Source organism: Bombus bifarius, unplaced genomic scaffold (assembly GCF_011952205.1).
Source record: "Bombus bifarius isolate JDL3187 unplaced genomic scaffold, Bbif_JDL3187 scf7180000009201, whole genome shotgun sequence".
In the NCBI taxonomy this organism is placed as follows: Eukaryota; Metazoa; Arthropoda; class Insecta; order Hymenoptera; family Apidae; genus Bombus; species Bombus bifarius.
The window spans coordinates 1,124,285-1,144,829 of NW_022884966.1; the positions used below are offsets into that span (position 1 = coordinate 1,124,285).

Here is a 20,545-nt window from a genome sequence, read left to right on the forward strand (position 1 = left end):
TTTCGAAAAAGTCGAATACGTCTATGTAGTGACGACTAAGTAAGATACAGTTTGCCGTGCGATATATATACATAATAACGGCTATCGCGTTTATATACAATGTCTCCGGTAACAGTTACGAGTTAACAAGTTCAAGGACGCATAAAGAAGATGTTTTAGTAGATAAATTTTATTACAGAATGATTGAAATTATTATCCTCGCTGCTATATGTAAAGCTATGCTCATCTAATTATGCATGTATTCTCGTTAGTACGTTTTAACTCTGTGAACCTTCGAGTGCGCAATTAATATTTTGTACTAGTTGAGCAGTTGTTTGGAATATTGACGTATTTGCCAAAATCGTGTTTCGAGACGTTCAGAGTTAAAATTTTCTTTCATTTGTAGAAATTTTTGACAACACAAACGTCATTATAAACGTCTGATCTAACTGATTTGAGTTATTAAACTGATATTAAAATTTTTGAAACGAAGATCATAGTATGAGGTCGTTGAACTCATCCTTACATCAGTTATAATTCTATGTAATCAAAAATACATCATGCCATCTAAAACAAGGTCAAGTTGATCTTGATTTTTTTATAGAAAGAAGTATTTTTCTGGCGATTTTAAATATTTCAATTTGTAGTTGGTTCAAAACACATCACTTTTGTTTGAAACACTTTTTGGCTATACTATCGGAAATACTTGAAAAATGTACATCCATTTCGCTGAACAACCTGTAGAATGGTGACATCGAAAAAAAGAACGATTATTTTGCTTCCAATGAAAAATGACAAAGCTTTCAAAAGAGGATTATGGACTCTCTTCTTCCGAATATCGAGTTTTCTCATTATGTCGCTACATTGAAAGTAATTACGCGTATACAATATCTCATTAAACGCGTATTTATGTAAATATAAAGAAAAGATTTTGAGAGAAAGATCATATTTTTAGCTTAATTAATTTGACGTCAAATTATGCCAATAATGGAAGAAACATTTGTAAAAACCACTTGTGTATTAAAATTTAATTGTCGATAATTTCTTGTAATTAATTACGCATTAATTTTGAACGCGAATTCACAATGCAATGCATTACGCATCGGAATTATCGATACTATTAAAGCTACAAAAGATAGATTTAAAGAAATACACGATTACTTCAAAGCATCAAGATGGAAATTGGTAAAAATTCTCTGTCGACATTTCGTAAAAGTTAAAATGTCTTCAAGGAGAAATGTTCTTTTTCCGTTTAACTCTTTTGTATCTGAGAGAATTATTGCAGCAGAACATTGGCAATTTAGAGACACGTATAGTAAAGTTCGTAAATTATGAAAATGCGGTAATCAGAGAAAGGGAATATCTTGAAGATGTCCGTAATCCGAAGAACTGCTCAACTTTATCCGTTCAAACTTTCAATGCCTTTACTATAAACTGTAGTTTTAATATTACTATCTTGCAAATAGAATTTCCATATCGTAGACGGTGTGCTGTGAAACAAATTGTATCAAATATGCCGCACATTTTTGGGAAATACGTCAATGTTTACGAAATGAAAAACGTCGATCCTCGTCGTTTCAATCAAAGTTTACTGTAAATTACAATTTGTAATTTCTAATAGTTTCTTAGCTATGGCAAATACGCCAAATTGTGGATAGGTAGTTCATTTTGGTGCATTCGTCTGCATGTATTGAGATACTGCCTGTTCGCGTGTACATCGCTGTCGTGGTTTATCTTATTTACATGAGCTGGTAGCGAGACTAAACATGTAAATAAGACACTAAACAAAGTCGTGTAATATTGTGTATAAACACGATGGCCATTGTATGTCCCTTAATAAACGGTATCTTGCTATATTTTAGTCGTATATGCATATTGCATATGCATGCAGCGGACTTTTAAACTCAATTTTCTCGAAAACTGAATTTTCCACAAGAAAATCTTATTCCATGTTTTTTTCATCTTGTCTCGCAAGAAACTGTTTCGCCCCCGTTTCTATATAACTTCCAGCATCCTGTATAAAGAATTATGCTCAATATTGTTTATGCACCTCAAATCGTGTATATGCACTGGCTCGGGAAAGTACTCGAATTAAATATCATAAGCGTAAAACAAGGCGATAAGACAAATTTTAAATTATAATCAATTTTAATTACGGTATAAGAGTTAATATCTTTGGTTAACTTCTTAAAGACCAGGAAATGGTTTCTTATAACGTCAATAATACATCAATTTTTGTTACGTTTCATAAAATCGTAAAATACAGTTGGAGGAAACAGCGACCAGAAAAATATGGAGGAAATCTTTGGAATTCTCTTTCGTAGCTACAAAATTTCGAAAAAAAAATATAATAATTTATATTTATATATAATTTATAATATTGCTATATTAATAGCAATATTAATAAATCGGAGTTATTACTGACAACAATAATGAAATTAAATGTGATTTCATTAAAGATCTATGGATCGCAAATCTTTCTAGCTGCTAAATCGTACAACTTGTTTAACAGTTTTAATTCGGTATGATTTAATTACATTTCTTTCGTTCCTTCTACCATCTTAACTCTATTTCTGAAGCCTCGAATACTTCAAAATGTCGAGGAATATCATCATTGCCATTATATCGATGTTCCAGTTCGTTATTCGAAGCACACAAGAACATTAGTACCATGGTCAATCGACGAAGTTTCATCACATTGAAACCATTCTATCATGCCGGCGTTATCACAATCACCGTTCTTGGTATTGCGTGCGATGCAGAAAGAGTTTCTTCTGCATCTGTCGTCGTATTATCTTCCACTTCTTTCTGTATCGTGTCTTCGGTGTAACTCGCTAGTTTTTACCAAGCCCTTTTTAGTACTACACATTCAGTACCAGCCAAGCATATGGCACCACGTAACAGCAATCTTTTAAATATCATTGCTTGTAAAGTTGCGTCGTCTTTTCGCCAGTAGTATCGTTGATCGTCGATCAAAATTATCATGGAGGATTGCATCTTTCACGTGCGAAAACCAATCGCATAATGGAGAATTTGGACAACAGAAGTTGAGATAATCGTGGTTCGACTATACTTTGTTAATCTGTGCAAAGTATATGTATCCAACAAGTGTGTTCTAGCTCCTTTATATATATTTTCAGATGCGTTTTCAATTGTACCAATATAATCAGGATAGTCGTGTCCCGTTACAGTACTAATGAGATTTTTAAATGTTCTGTATGATAGGTGCATAAAAAATTTGTAACAATGTTGGAATACTTTCGCGAGCCACTGCACAGACCAACGAAAAAAGACTGACGAAAATAAAAAGAAGGTTAAAGAGAAAACGCAAAATTCAGGGTCATTCGATGATCGTTGAAATTACGCAAAGCTTGTCTATAATGGTTATTCGACAGAACGAATTACACAAGAAATTGGAGCTCACGGACAACGCAACAAAGCGTTGTAACCTTGGTTTGTTTTCACCGCAAGAAAAATCGTCAAAGCAACGCGAACACTCTCACTCTCACCATGCGATAGACCTGTCTCTTTTCGTGGGTAATTATAATTTGATTCTTTTATGACTCCTTTTATATAGTATATGATCTGATATATATTATATATACTATACCATATTATGTTATATTATATTATACTCTATTATGTATTTTATATATATGATAATAATATAGTATAATATATATATATAGCAAAATGTACCCAATGCAAAGAATATATACGCAATATATATATTTCTTTGCATTGGGTATATTTTATTTCTGCTTCTTGTTTCAGAATGTTACGTCTTATGAGATATTGCGTAATTAATGTTATAGTGGTATAATTAATACTATTTGAAATATTCCTTAGTCTTTGTAGGTTGGTATTATTCAGCAAATTCGGTTTCGATACCATTCATGTCAAAAGCTTTCTACATTGAAATGTTTTATATCTTCGACGATCCTATCGTCGCTGTTTAGACGATCGTAAAAATGTAAACAATCTACTATTTTTATTAGTGATTCTATATTTATAGACATATCTTCGTCCTGAATATTCTTTAAGATTATTTTGTTGTTTAGAATCTATTTATATTACATAAAATATTATTACATAAAATAATATCGTGAAACTATTTTTCTCTGTTGTTTATTATTACTGTTCTTGTGTTGGGTTTTTGCCTGTTACGAGCGTAGGTAATAAGCAAGTATTACACATATAAGTATCAATTAAAGTAACGATATTACAAAAATGTGTGAGTACATATATAATTAACAGTTTTTCCTTGATATAGTGTTGATTGGTGCTATCCCTCTGAGTCTCATTTCTAGTCTCATTACTAGCAATTAATATCACATTGTGCGAAGCGAAGGTACGCTATCATAGTGCACCAGGCAAATTGCTCTAATTCTCATTGCACCGTATACGAAGTAGTGCTGTCTTTTTACAACCTCTTCGGTGTTCGCTTTCATAATTATAATTAATTAGCCTGCTGTTTTTATTTGTCTAGATTTCTCATTTAAGTTCATTATACACTGGTCACTTTCTTAGGGTGTGCTCCATTGATTCTAGCTTTTCCTCTTACATTTTGACCTAGTTCTTTTTCATTTACATACTGTGATACTTCATTTATTCCGCTGATTTGCCATTGTTTCCTTCCTGCCAGCCTCGTTTGTGCTTTGGCTTCTCTTTTGAATTTAATTGGAAGGTTCATTTCTATATACTGTTCTCTATTTACTCTCTGCTTAGCTGTTTTGTAATGGGTGTTGTTGCGTGAGGAATTTACTGCTTTGCTTGTGCGATCCTTTTGAAATATTACTTTTTATAGTATTTTTCAATGTTTATATTGTCTATATTTTTGTATTTTAGTTTATAATTTTAATGTAGTTTATATTTTTCAGGTTTCAGTTTTCACGATATTTATCAATTTTACATTTTTCACGATATCTTTTAACTTTTGTCAAGAGGTCTAAAAATGAATAGGAGATCGCGTTAATAAATGTTTAAAAACAAGACTTACAAAATTAACATTTCACGCATATTACCGAAGCAATACCGTGAACGTTAAAAAATATAATTGTGCGGTTAGCTGTACGGTTGCTATGTTATACGAAGATTATTAGCAGTGGATTTACAAGTATAGCGGATTGCATAGGGAGGATGCGTTTAATCGCCTCAAGAATTTAACGAGCCGATCTTCTACCTGAGTAAATCATAACGATTCGATCACTGATTACCTACAAAATTTGTTTTAGAGATTATATACATAGAACGTAGGATATAAAAAGACAAATTGAATTAATTGATTTTCCGATGATGATAGATAATGACTAACGAGTCTTATTGAGATACAGTAACTAGCTTAAGAGAAAATAGACGATCGTTCGCCAGTTTGTTGGTAATATCTTACTGTGAGTTTTACATCCACATCTACCGTTTATGTATATCTTTCTGTTTTAAAGAATTATAAACAAAAGTATATTTCATTAATAAATTAAATATAATGCTATCGGTAAAGTATTAAATACAAGTTTCGTTAAAACTGCTTCGCTCTTTCGGTGGAATAAAACGTGGAGTGTGCAATCCGAAACTTTCTCGTGAAGATCGAACTGAGCCGTGCGTTCTTTAATATTTAAACATCTGCGATATTTAAATTTCTCATATTTAACTCCTGTTTTACCTTTTGTGAACTTTACCTTTTGTGATTGTATAAAACGTTGCATACCATGTAACCATTATAGTACTCTATATAATTTAAAAAATGTAGCGGCAGTGAAATTTACCCACGCGTTCCAGTTGATCTTCGTTCGTCCTTTATTCATTCATTCTTTCGACTGTATCGACGTACTATTGTAATTTTTCAGATTCTGCTGATAAATCGATCGAAGTTTGAAATCCAGCAGATCTGAGCTACAACCAGATTATCGCTAGGTGAGAATGATGGCCAACGTATGGTTGGCCGAGTTCCTATGCATATGTATGTGCCGTGTGTCATAACGAACAAACTGCACTAAGTCTAGAAACAGAATTAACGTAAGATAGTCGCGTTTGAAGTAATTATGAAGTGCGAAGAGGATCAGAGTAATCAGAGATATTATTAGCTCGAAGACGTAAGCAGATAAGACTTTTTCTTCGTTGCAACCGTTGACTGCGCAAAGGGACGACTTTGAATCTCAAATTGCAATAGCGTCCGATTCCACTGAGCAGCAAAAATACCAAGTCGAAATACAATCTGATAACGGTTCTTTATTAAAACGGAATTGTATTCTAGGCACTCGAATAATTTCAAATATTTTGTTAACGTATTAATCGACAAGAGCAAAACCGAATTGGAAGCCATTATAACATTTGCATAGGGTTGTAAGCTGGTGAACGTGTCGTTGGTCCCTGTTCGCATATAGCGACAATTATTGTTTCGATTATTGACTATTTACTGAACAATTATTTCGTCGATGGATCAGCATTTGAAGAACACGATCAAGCGTAACGCATGGGTAGATCGAGGCGCTACCACTTTTTCATCTCTGCGTTCATTCTTTTCAACTTTCTTGAGATGCTCTTAAATGTCCTTCAAGAATTTTTCGATGGCAAGCAGGCCTTTAAAAGTGGCCATTTTTTAACGTTCTCCTTTCCTATATTTTTGCCTCAATCTCAATAGGAATAAATTTAAAGAACCGATGGAATTCCTCGACATCTTTTCTCGGTATTTAAATAAATGCAAAGTATAAAATAAATGAGAGGGAAGTGGAAGGCGTAGAAGTAACGATTGAAAGTGAAAGTTACGTAATTATCGGCTAGCTGAATGGCATTTCTATTGCTTCTTTCTCTCGTTTCTATGCGTGCAACGTTCTGAACTTCTCGCTATGGGAATAATATGTAACCTGGATGTTAAAATTAGACGGCAAGCTTATAACGGTGCGTGCACCCTCGTTACAGCGCTTCACATTGTGCAACTAGAAACTCAGGATTAGCTTTATTAACGGATTCGTTTACCGATATTATCGTTTGCGTAGCCTAATTCCTACGCTGGGTGATCGTGACTTCTATCGATTTTCACTGATTAAAATTATCAAATAGACGTTGCATTCAATTCATATAAATAAAACGAAGTTCTATTTTCCTCAGCTGTACGTAAATAAGCTTTAAATTGCATAATTGTCGTATAAATAAAGTGAAATTTCTTCTTCTTCTTCTATTTTCTGCAGCTGCGTGTAAGGATATCGGTTCTTGAAATAAACATTCTTATCATTTAATTCTCTCTTTGAGGCGCATAACTGATTACACAATTGTCATATAAATAAAGTGAAGTTTGCTCTTCTTCTATTTCTTTCCTGACTGTGTCGCAAAGATATCAATTCGTATAACAAACATTCGTACTATTTAATTCTATTTGTTCTAGTTTGCATAATCGTTTGTTACGAGATCATTTCAAATTTAACTCGTACGTGAAATGTGTGCTTGGAATCGTTAATCGAAAGAACACCCAGTATAAGGAACGCAGACGACTCTTGGCCCATGGGCTGGGAGGCCAGCTGCTTCCCTAACGAAAAAATACAAGTCAGCTGTTTTCCGGTGTGGCACACGCCAACATGATTACACTCGATTCCAACCAGACGCCTCGATCGACGAGAAAACCTATCGACGGGAGGATTATCATCGATAAAGGAACTAAGCGAAGGATCAGTGAGTCGTCTTTTCGATTATCGAGTACCTATCTTCCACAGATTAAGTACGTACTCGATACTTTACGTTATCTTTCAAAGAGTAGCCCGAGATTGAGAGGATTTCTCGCTCGTTTTTGGTCCCACGATTTTGAAACTGACTTATTTTAATGATATACTAATACTTATACTAATGCGGTAATTAACCAAGTTCAAATATACCTGTCGAAGACAGAGCGCCGTACGAAAAACGTGTGTCCTATATCTTCCTCGTATGGTTTCACGGGGAATCGTCTCATGCCCGCTTGCACATGTTATACGGAGCTGTATAACGGGCTCTGTATTAACGTAAAATTATAGTCAGTATCTTGTAAAAAAAAGACAGAGTTGACTTTGCTCGGCAAACATGCGTATGCGACTGCAGCTGCTGCTTTTCCGAAGAATCAGCTGTTTCCTGACACGTATGTTTCGAGTCGTCGTATAATTATGGGAAACCAAGTATTTTCACCGATACAAATAGGCGAAAAATGGATTTTGATAGGAAAACGTCGACCAAATTGCATATCACCAAACTGCTATAAATTGGGGATAGAAAAGTTGGTTTCTAATTGGAAAAGGGCGGTAGAAAACGTGGAAGAATATTTATATTAATCGAATAATTTTTTTGTGTAATTTCATGAGACCTTTGATTTAAAAAAGTGAGGAAATATGTAGAACAACCTGATACAATATCGGTAGTAACGAAATGATAATAAGTCAAAAGCGATTATTGGTTACGAGACATTCGCTAATAATTCTACTGTTTAATTTAATTGAGAGGTGAATGAATAAATGGATATTAATATTTATTGGCTATTTAACCGTAACAATAAGGAAAAGATGCGTTTAATTTAATAGAAATTTCTGGGTATAATAATAGTAAATGGAAATAAAAGTTAACTTATCGTCAGTAAAATCTGACTAATGACTTTACAGCTACTTGCATAATTTATAAAATACACAGTAAGGTACGAATTATTCTATCTCAAAAACATTCGAATTATATATTCCGTTTCTAATTAGAATTTGCAATTTCACTAACATGCTGTGATTTATATTATCTATTATATTTTCATCAATGTTTCATGCTCCACCTTTACGATATAATAAAGAGCAGTATATCTTAATAAAATTCAATTAATACAATATTTTATCGTTTTGGTAATTTGGGAAAGTTCCTACAGCTTCGATAAAAGTACCTTATTATACGGAAATTCTACTCGTAATGGAAAAGTTTGAATTATTTATTGTTTGAATAATAAAGAACAGAAATTTTTTGAGCAATAATATACGTATAGGTACCTTGTACCTGTGTACAGCTGAAGTACTTCCCGCGCGATACACGAAATTCTTAAGGAACAAGAGATCTTCAAACGTATCGTTACAGACTAGATTGACTTTGCGCAGATACAGTTATTTAAATTGCAGATTGAATGTAACAAGTTTTGAGAATATGCCCTTACTCGCTTCTAACTATCTGATAACGAATATTTACGTCATTCAGTTTTCTTATCAGGCCACTCCAGTAGAGGAAACATGTGGTCGCGTCGAAAAAACGCAGTTACATTATAATATTTTCCACAAACGGTTTCAAATTTTGCATCGATGTAAATCGTGTGATTAGTGAAAAATTATTTGCACGTACATATATGTAGATATATTACATGTATGTAAATATAAATATAAAATAAATATAGAATATTTTGAAATACTAACATCGTAACGAGACATTCTGATCGTACGTGTAAAATTTGAAACAGATCTGAAAATTTTTTTTTTATTATTATTATTTTTTTTTTATTTAAAATTTCACATTCACAATTTGTCCAATTTGGACATTTGGTAGAATTTTTTATCTGTTTGATTATCATGTGGGTGGCTACCCCCAATGGGGTACCATCTTCGTGTTTGTTAAGATATATCCTTTGTGGGATCTGAAAATGTGCATAAAAGTACAAGATATTTGTTAGAAGCACATACTTCGCGAAAGTTCATCAGAGTATTTGAACAATCAATTATTCGCTGTATTAGTAACCCACAATACGTAGCGAGGTCATTTTTAGCACCAATTGTATATTCAAGATCACTCTTCACGCTGTATACTAATTTTTCGCTAAGTATATGTTTGTTGTACATATATAAATTTTCAAAGCTTACTATCATAATCGTTATAATTACTAAACCGCGCATATGTATGCTAAATGATATTTCTATAAATTGAAACAATTAAAGAAACAGAAAGTAAACAGAGAAGTACCTGAGCAACTAAATGTTACAATAGATACTCTATTTTGAATATCCTTCGAATACTTTGGTGAATGAATGATCACTGTGTAGATCTTTACGCAGACGTATAACGGGTACGTCACATACTTTTACCACGAAATTAATCCAGTTAATCTGATACACTTTTTTTAGTAGAGATTCAACTCGTTACTTGTTGGAATTTCTCGTCTTTTTCCATGTACAAACTGAGAACCTCTGGTCTTTGTATTCATTTGCTGGGAACGGAATGGAACGAAACGGAACATAACCATAAAGCAGAGAAAATACATAGGTTATGGTCGTTGCACGTAACGTCTCTCGCTTCCAAAGCAGGCGCGCCTTGTTGCTCCCTTGTGGTTAAATGCTATCGTATTTCTTTCGTCAGCTTTAAAAATTTGGTTGATTTTTCGCCGTTTCGCAACCGACGAGTTAAGGGAGAAACTTCGACAATGGGTTATAGCTTTAATTGGTTTGAAGAAACTTGGAAATACGCCATTGTCGAGTAAGAAACTATAAAAGTTTGAAATATTGAAAATCCTCGTAAAGAGAAAGTGGTGCAAACTGGAATAAACGTACAACGACGATTCGTATGGAGAAATAAAACTGTTGGTCGTGGTAACTACTTTTCGTTTAGCTACGTCACAGTTGTAAAACTAGAGTAAAATGAAGAAGGTAGACAGTACGTACAGATATCGCGAGAAAATACGCGATGATGAAGGATGCGAAACACTGATCGATAGGAATAATACGACGATAAATGAGGTTTTCGTCGCTCGAGTCTCGTATAAATCTTATGTGTTGGGAAGTAAAGTTAGGGATTGTTATATATTCATCGATATGTTGTTATATCGATTGTTATGTTATTTATTAGGAATAACGTGCTATCGTATATTTAGGAATAAAATAATATCAATACTTGGGATATATCAATAGTTGGGATACTAAATAAAAATAATTGAACAAAGTTAAATTAAATTAAATTAAATAATCGTGTACATAGTAATATAAAGGAGATTTTTATTACAGCAGACCTTTTAGGTTAATCTTACAAATATTTCGTACACATGCGCAATTTTATTATCTATAACTGAAAAACATTTGATAATCATATAAAATATATTGCGTTTTGTTACGCAAACAAGCGTTAGCGAAGCGAAGGAAATCTTAACAAACAAATAACGCATCTCATTGTCAGATTATCGCAACCGATAGATTGCGAGACAACAGGGAGTTATCGATCTGTGAAAGACTGCATATGTCGCATCATAGGTTATGGTATAGATAAGCTCTGTTCTGATAATTGGATACTATTTCACGATATCGTTTCTATACTTCACCTTTAAACTTCCACATGATCTATAGGTGCCGGCAGCACCTACTTGTATTTATTACTTGAAAATGCATTGAATTGTATCGTACTATCTTTGTTAGATTATTTACGATGTTAAAAACCATACTAATATCGTAGTACTTATTTTTCTCATTGAAATGTTTTCATATTTTAATAGCTTTTTGATAAATAGTCACCTTGTTCCTGCTTTATTCTGTACATATTAGGTGTTGCTTTTAAAAAACACGAACAATCGTCTCATAAAATTATTGTTAAAAAAATCGATAGCGTCTTTCGCGATTTTGGCATATTCTCCAAATGAAAGCAAACACGTAATACGTTTAGCAAATAAAAAGTTGTGAATTGACTAATTCCATACTCGCTAAGTAAACTCAGCTTGTCATAAGCTCGTACATTCTCAATTACATATTTGCGGGTATCAGTAAAATAACGAAGAAATTGTTCCCTTGGCAGAAATCTGATATTAGATTTTATTAATTGCTAAAGACCAATTTTTAAATATTATCAGTGTTTGCTATATTTAAAAATATTCTGTTTGAAAAATATTTATAATTCCATTGCTGTTTAGCTATCTCACGCGTGTCAATGAATTCTGAAGATTTTTTGGACAATAAATTCGATCCCACCACTCCTTTAAAGCAAAGATATAAAAACTGTTGATCTGCTTTTATATTCTTCCGCATATTTATTAGATCACAATCTCTATGTACATAATTACTGTCCGAAATTCATGAGATTTTACGGAACTCATTTTGATTAATTCTACGATATTTGTATTACGCTGATTCAATATAACTCAAATAGTAGACACGGAGGCTTCGAAATTACGATGTACCCGCTAATTTCACAAGTACACAATCCCAAGTATGTATGATTATGAATAGCTATAAATGAAATGACAGGCATTCCTTAAATCCTATGGAAGTTAATGACACTTAAACTAAGTACGCGACGAATATCTTTCAACTGATATTCCATCGGATTCGCGCACCCGCCTTGATGACCGCGAGTTGATGGCACGGTGAAACGCGCGAGGAGAATATCGATGTACAGTTAGGTATGTTCGATTCTGACTCGATTCTTCAAAAAATCAATTCTTTCGGTTAAAGAATCGGAATCGATTCTTTACTGTCGGTTTTTCAGCGAATCGACTTTTTTTATTACGAAGGAAGATTTTTCACCGTAGCAATGCGGTAATTCTTCTTGTGCCAAAACGTACGAACATGCAAATTTCCAGTTTGCGATTAAGAATCGATACGAATATCTTTTTCTATTCCCAATTATATTCCGAAACGATTGAATCTGCATTTAACAGATAATAGCAATAATGATAATACTCCAAGCTTGTCTGGAGTTTAGCATTTATAGAATCTAAAAGGATAGGGATTTAAATCTGTAAAGTTACACATCTATGACTTTGGTGTAAGATGCAAAATAACGATATATATCCATGAAAGATTGAGAAGCTTGAAATATTGACGGTATTATCGATTGTCTGAGCCTAAGAATCAATCTCTAACAGTCATATAAAATTATACATATATACATATTTATGATTTTTAACAATATCGATTCTTAACGATATTATTGATTGTCTGAGGGCACCCTAGAAATCAATCTAGAAATCATAAAAAATTATACATATATACATATGTATTTACGATTTTTAAATCTATTCGTCGTTCTTCGGTTCTCACGGTGGAGCTCAGAATCGATCGAGAATCGACTTTTTTTAAGCGAATCGAACATCCCCAGTCTGTGCAAACTGTGCAAAATGCCGCTCGGCATCCCGAAAGGTAATACAAGGGGGGTAGGAACGAGTGGTAGTAGTGGTTGTATTTGTCACCCCCTCCACCTCCAAGTCTGCTTTGTCGAAGAGAGACGCCGCCGACGCCGCCGACGCCGCCGACGCCACCGCCACCACTACCACCACGACCTCCACCACCACCACCACCACCACCACCTCCACCACCATCAACCTCCGCCAACCTCCACCACCACCATCACCATCAACCCCACCACTCCACTACCACCACCAACACTATCGTCATCACCACCACCACCGTCGCTACCACCACCGATGCTACCTCCACCGACGCTACCACCACCGACGCTACCACCACCGACGCTACCACCACCGACGCCATCACCTCCGCCTCCGCCATCGCCATCGTTACCAACGTCGGGACGCCGTGTGTGACCGTCGCTGTCGTTTCAGTTACTAACAGACCGTGTGATCGTTCGCATTGCAGGCTGTGAAGCGCGAGAATTGTGCGAGAGAGAGAGAGAGAGAGAGAGGGAGGGAGAGAGAGTGAGAGAGAAAGAGAAAGAAAAAAGAAAAATAAAGAGGTGAGATAGGAATCGTAGCGAGCGGGGAACATAAGAAAGAACCGTGGTGCATAGAAGGAAGAGAAAGAAATAAAAGTGGAAAAGGAAGGTGAAAAATAGAGAGGAAGAGTCGAGCGAGAGGGAAAGGGGAAGGGAAAAAAGGGAGAGAAAGAGAGAAAGTACGTTGCGAGCCATGCTGCATGGTCTCGCCTGAACAAAGGAAGGCTCCCTCAACCCGAGGGTCGTTTCCGATCGACGAACCGTCGGTCCCCCTTCGTTTGCCTTCGGCGCGCCTCGTGCGGTGTGTCTAGTAAAGGCAGCAAACGGTCAGTCACGCAGCAGCGGCCGAGCCGTGAGGAACGAAGAACGGAAGAACCAGAGTTCTACGAGCATCGAAAGAAAAAGCGTGCATCGGTGCACCGGCTTGCCGGTGAAAACAAAGGAAACAGGCAAACAGCGAAATAATACCGTGCTCGCCCTACCGGAAGTTAGTTGGCGACGATTTCGCTTTTAAGTGGAGAAAGTGGAGGAAATTTCCTGTTCCTATCAAAATCTTTTTTACCGAAATCGGCTCGGTTTTGTGTACGTTGCAAAGTCGTTCTCGCGTATCGTTTCGCTCGAAATCAACGCCGAAACTCGACCTAAGTGCTAAACAAATACGGCGTTCTTCGCGCGTGTGTATTTTTCAAGGTGCTTTCGTTCTCGCGTTCCGAAGCCTGTGGGTCGAACGACAATCTCGAACAGCGACGGACAGAAATTGGATTTTCCGTTGGCAGTTTTGTGCGTGCGTAGTTAACCTAACCTAACGACCGTTGTGTAAGGGTAGGCGCGCAATTATCCGCGATTAATCGTTACGCGTACGTGTCGAGAAACCGATCTTGATGCGCGTGCTAAATGGTGGAACAGAATAGCTGAATAAAGACGAAAGTGACTGCGAGATCCATCTTTCCTCGATTATAGTACGCCGGCTCTTCGTTCGCCTTTATTTTTCCTCCTTGATACGTTTTTGTGTGACATGTGCCACGAGTACACGGTGCATGCTTGAGTCGAAGGATTCTTTGATCGCAAAACAGCATTCTTCCGTTCGACTACGTACGGATTATCCTCGTATTTACGGTGAGTACGTATCTTTTATTGGACTAGTAAAATGTAAACATTTGCGAAAGTATTCGAACGCTCCACACAGAGTCTTTTTTCTGAATATATTTTTCAAATCTCCTTGCTATTATGATAGAACACGACCATCGTGATTATCGTAGCAACGTTCCAATGCAATCCAAAGGTGTACATAGACTTTACGAGACGTTTATGCAACCATATTCTTAGTGGAAAAATTAGTATACAGCATGAATAGTAATTTGAAAAATACAATTAACGATACAGCGAATAAATCTTACGGAATAAATCAAATGCTTCGGTGATCTTTTGTAAAGCGTATTCTTTAAATAAATGTCTCGTAATTTTTATATATAGTTTGAAATTGCTTCAAATGTAACCTGCTTTCAAAATTGAATAATATCATCAAGATAGTCGTGTCTTGTTAGGTTTTAAAATTTTGTACGATATTTATATAAATAAGTTTCTAGAGGACTGTTCGAATATTTTCCCAAGCTACTGTGTATACAATAGTACGACGACCGTAACTGTGTCAAACGAAAAACCCGGAAAATATTTTGAGCGGATTACCTTGTAAACCGTTATTTCTTTTCTGCGCACTTTGATATCCTGTGGCGTTCTCGTTAAGTGTTTGTTGATTTGTTTCCATTAAAGCGAGAGAGAAGCAAAGATTAGGAATATTCGAGAATAACCTTGCTACGGTAGGATCATCGAGACAAATCGTAATTTACGTTATTTACTATTCGGCAGAAAAAATTCTGTTTATTATTTTTTCCGTTATCTTATGTGCCAATTACGAAATCACATGTATTTCAAACATTTCACGTATTTTTAGTTACGACATAAATACTTGGGAAGATCGTAGCACTCTGAATTCTTTCGTTATTGCAAATGGTACCTCCTACTGAATCTAAGAAATGTAATTTGATAAAACCGAGTGGTTCAAGAATGGCCGAAATTATTCATAAATTATTCATTTATTTTTCGTAAAATCTGACGGAAAAATAATAGCGATTAATGTACACCAGTATTAAATATTCCGTGAATGTTAAGAAAGTGGAAACATCACGAATTTAGATATTAAAAATAGCGAAGATTCTGGTATTTCTAAAATAAGAGACAAGTTATTGCAAATCGGAGCAAATTGGTAGAGATAGAAAATATCGATTGTTTTGGAATATTCTTTATGACAATGTAGTTGGTAATTTAAGAACTCTGTTCGTGTGTAACGTTATCGTTTCATTTATGAAATCGCTTTCACCATATTACCTCCATATAGAATTACGATCATTGTTTTGTAAAACGATCTGCTATTGTCGAATGTCACGTTCGTGTACGAGACAAAATAAAACTCTTGTCGTTTCTATGTCATTTTGAAAATTGACCACGTCGCAAAGTTATGCATACTAGTGGATACGTTATCACGTAGCAAGCAGAGCTTAATTAGACGTTGCAGCGATTGAAAAATACGCGATGTTTATCGTGTGCCGGTGACAGGGGATAATTACTCAAAAGTATAATCATTAATTATATACTTTGACGCGATAATGTGAAATTTCGGTAATCTTATGATCCGATCGATTTAATCGTTCAAAACCTTGTTAAGGAAATTGATTTTAAATCAATCGGTAAATTATTACTCTCTTTATAATGGATTACTTTGTGTACAAAAGTATATTACAATGTTTGGTACGTATGAAATTACGTAAATTTAGCGATACATGCATCGATACGTATAACGCTCGTTACGCTATTTTACATGCTCTTATTTGTTAAGTATTATTTTACATCGATGGTAACAAAATTATATCGTTAATGTATAACATACGTGGGTTGATCATTAAATTCATTTATAATTAAACACTATGATGTTTGATATTCAGCAATTACATCTATATAAACGGAAAATGACTATCGTTACTTCGATGTGCAAGATACAAATACGAAACCAAAACGAACATTAATTATTCCTTCCGTGCTTAAATTAATTTGCTCATTTTTAAGAAGTACAATATGTTTACGATATTCTTACTTATTATCTGCCCTGTAACAAGTCGTTTAGATTTCTACGTTTGTTCTCGGATAATAATCATTATTTATAATTCTTGAAGCTAATTCTATATCGTTTTTTCGTGCGCTGATTCGTTACTTTTTTCTATTGGTCTGATGGATATTTACGCGTAAATATCTGAAAACGATGTAATTTTCAACAACTGTTCTCCTCTTTAAGTATAATAATAATGACAGCGATTAAAAAGTATTAAGTGAATTGCAGTTGGCGCGACTACCTTCGTAGTACGTACGCAATTGGATTTCATTAAAAACGCGGAAAGCGGCAATAAATGTTCTTAGAGTTAAAGAGGTTTTCGTGAAACTCTGATTTTATACTTATGCCCTCGAGTGTCTCGCTCGAATCGGTGATTCATTCGCGAATGAAATAACGCACGTTCGCCGACGGAGGCCGCCTGTATTTATTTCTTTCGTTTTCGACACAACGAGGTTTCTGTCAGTGAACGACTGAACAGCGCCTACTGTTGAGAAATATTAGATGCAGCTATAATGTTAGGATGATCAAAATCGAACGGCGGTAAAAACAAACACCTCGAACAAAGTCAATTTGTTTATAATGAGAATATTATTTAAATTCTAATATCTCTGTTATCGTTTTTGTTCTGTAAATTTCATTCGCTCTGCTGATGTGATAAACCGCAACTGCTTCATTTTGTTTAAAAAGCTGCCACGGTGCTCATTAACGACGTTGCTATATTTTTTCGCGTGAATTTTATGGACCAAAAAATTCCAACGATATAAATGATTTGGATAACATTACCAGAAAAAAAGTTGAATATGGTCTGCCCACCAACGGTTGCTCGGGGGTATAAATGACCGTTAAACGTGAGAAAAATCCGCTTTTCCCATTTTCTACCTGCTTGAGCGATAACCCTGAGGAATTTCTCGACCTGAAACATATTTTGTAACAAAGAAGGGCCTTGACGGCAAAGTAAAAATGCTTTGTTTAATGACAGTTTTTCGAGATTATTGCCATCCGAATTATATTTTTACAGTTGATGGCCGTCTTCACCGAGGGATAGATTTTGCTATATGCCAAGGTTACGGAACGTAACCGAATTTATTTTTCGAAAATAAAATATTTCTTACGTATAGTATGTTTCGATCTATCGCTACTAGCACGTCGAATCTTAAACTCAGAACAATTTAAACGAAATAATTTACTGCTACAAGTAGGTAGCATATATTGTACGATGCTGGAATATGGGAAAACGGTAATGGAAGTGGATCGTTTGCATCTGTAAATGATCGTGATTCTTGTAAAATAGAAGGGAATTCTTGATAAGCCCGTCGAGCCTATAGAATCGTTTCATTCATAACACGGGGATATACGCTACATAACATTGCAGTGAGTCATTTTTACGTGATTCCGCGTAAATATACTTTATACGAGATAACTGTATGTCACGTCGCGTTCAACGTACATACGTACTGTTATAATTTATCCTCATAGATAATCATAAGTCATGGCACGATGCAAAGAACAAATTAGAATTTAATTAATAATCAATTTTTACGATATTCTATTTTAATTAACATTACATTTATACGCTTATTAATATCGGAGTAATATATGACGTTATATAACAGTAATAAAAGCAAGTGAGTTTTCTAAATTTTTCTTAGATTAGCTTGTTGCCCATACGGGACTGGATCTTTTTGGGATACAAATAGTTTTGAAACACAAATGAAATTTTTATTTTTTTTTCAGTTCTTCCAATAAGCTTTGTAAAATTTAAAACTATATTCCGTAATAAAATTTAAATTGAATATAAATATAATCTCGGATCGATCGAATCTTCGGTATATCGTCGTATTAATTCAATCGGTTGTAAACGCATACTACATATAATATAGTATATAGAGTTCGGGATCAATAAGTACCTACTGTATTGTTTTTCTCAACGTGTCGTTGCGATTAATGTATTGTCGCTAATGTGTTACGTAAGCGCGTTTAATCAGTTTCCATTTCATTAGAGATTCGTTGAACTGGCCGAGGAAATGTTTAATCCATCAATGAATGTGCTACAACCGGAATATCGGTATTTCGTTTTTAAAGAATTACTCTTGCGGGTAATTTTCTCTCTTAGTTTGTTCGCTCGTTTACAACTAATGTTTACCCACGGGAAATTGTTTATCGTTGTATGGAGTCTTCTGAAAGTGTTCGTTTAATTGTATTAAACTTTGAAAATTGCTAAACTTGTATATAAATAAATTTGATAAGTAAGCCCATATTGAAAGAAGCAAATAATCCTCTAAGCTGGAAAGGATTCTGGTAAATGATGGAGCTAATCTATCAATTTAATATCGTCGTGAAGAAGTTTTATTCCAGTGGCTACAAACAGTGGCTACAAAGAGTTTCGTGCATACTCTTATCTTCCTATGAAACGTTCCTTTTTATCAGCTTTTACATTACATTTTCATAATATTAATATAATATTTGTATCATTATATTAATATTTTTATATGGAAAAGATACTTTCATATGGAGATATAGATGTAAATACAAATAGATATAATTATCCTAGTGCATGTATTCTATGCACTAGGATAAAAAAAAGTAATGTGTCATAAGGCAACAAAATACCAATATAGGGTAGAAAAAAAGATTCAATGTAACAATATGATGTAATGTAAAAAACCGGGAATAAATGTAACAACCTCCTCGTAATAGGCTATGGTCCTAAAGCACAAATAAATTAATATTATTATCGTTATTATCATATATTAGTATTTGTATATTACGTTTATATCAATAATAACAGAGAAAGAATACTAGCAGAGAAGGTGAAATTTAATATACGTGGCCTTAAGGTGTACAAATACTTTTTATAGCCACTGTACATATTCGATACTCATCATAGTATTTGTATATTATGTTCGTACTAATAATAGCGGAGAAAGTGAAACTTAATATACGTGGCTTTAAGTAATTATTATATAAATGCTATGATAAATACGAAGGTGTTGTACAAATACTTTTTATAGCCACTGTATATATTCGATACTCATCAACCGACCAAGACCATTTTTCACGATAAAGAGAACTCTCGTCTATTATTGAATAATCAATTTCACGTTATGAAAATTTAATATAAAGTCTTATCAACTCGTAAATTTTATTTTTCGACACGCTCTAGAAATTCATAGTACGCGTAAGGTGTCTGAATTATCACGCACAGTTCGTTTGTCAGGAAGTGTCTAATATGTATTCGTGAATACGAAATAGGTATGTAGTTGCGAATAATTAGCGCATCCATTATATACGCTTGTTTCTAATCGATTGTCTTATTTTAGCACAAGATTGAATCGTTAAGATATTATATAACGTACACGGAATCGGTATCTATACTAACATTGACGCGAAACGTATCTCTGCGAATAGTACGAAATAATTTCGCACGTCGTAAGTGCCATGACCTTTACGATAGTTATACGATTGTCATTCAAATTTGGAATCGCAAAACTGGATGAAAGTTTGTGTTTATAAAAATATGAATTTGCATAAAGGTCTGCTTACAGTTGGAGTAAAATACCGGAGGACTTAATCATAGAAAACAGAAGACAATTTATAACAATCATCGATAATATTCTATAGATATATAGATTAATAAATTTGTAATGTTGGCGCGTAACGTTATTGAATTTTTCTAATTAGATATTTATAAAAAGTACAACACCGAAACATGCCAGTTTCGGTAAAAAAACTCAGGAAATACAGTCGTATTTTAAATGTTGGAAATTTTCGTTTCTTTTC

At 34.5% G+C, this 20,545-nt stretch overlaps 1 protein-coding gene across 2 annotated transcripts in view; it reads left to right on the forward strand.

Moving 5' to 3' along the window:
• Positions 1 to 20,545, forward strand: part of LOC117214556 (brain tumor protein) — a 99,925-nt gene that overhangs the window by 2,167 nt on the left and 77,213 nt on the right. Inside the window, exon 1 of one of the 2 annotated variants that reach the window (XM_033460744.1) lies at positions 13,909 to 14,718. The exons of the other annotated variant lie outside the window; for it this stretch is intronic. The gene's annotated coding sequence lies outside the window, so the exon portion shown is untranslated. Of the gene's footprint in view, positions 1 to 13,908; positions 14,719 to 20,545 lie in introns of those variants that run through there. 2 annotated transcript variants of the gene reach the window in all.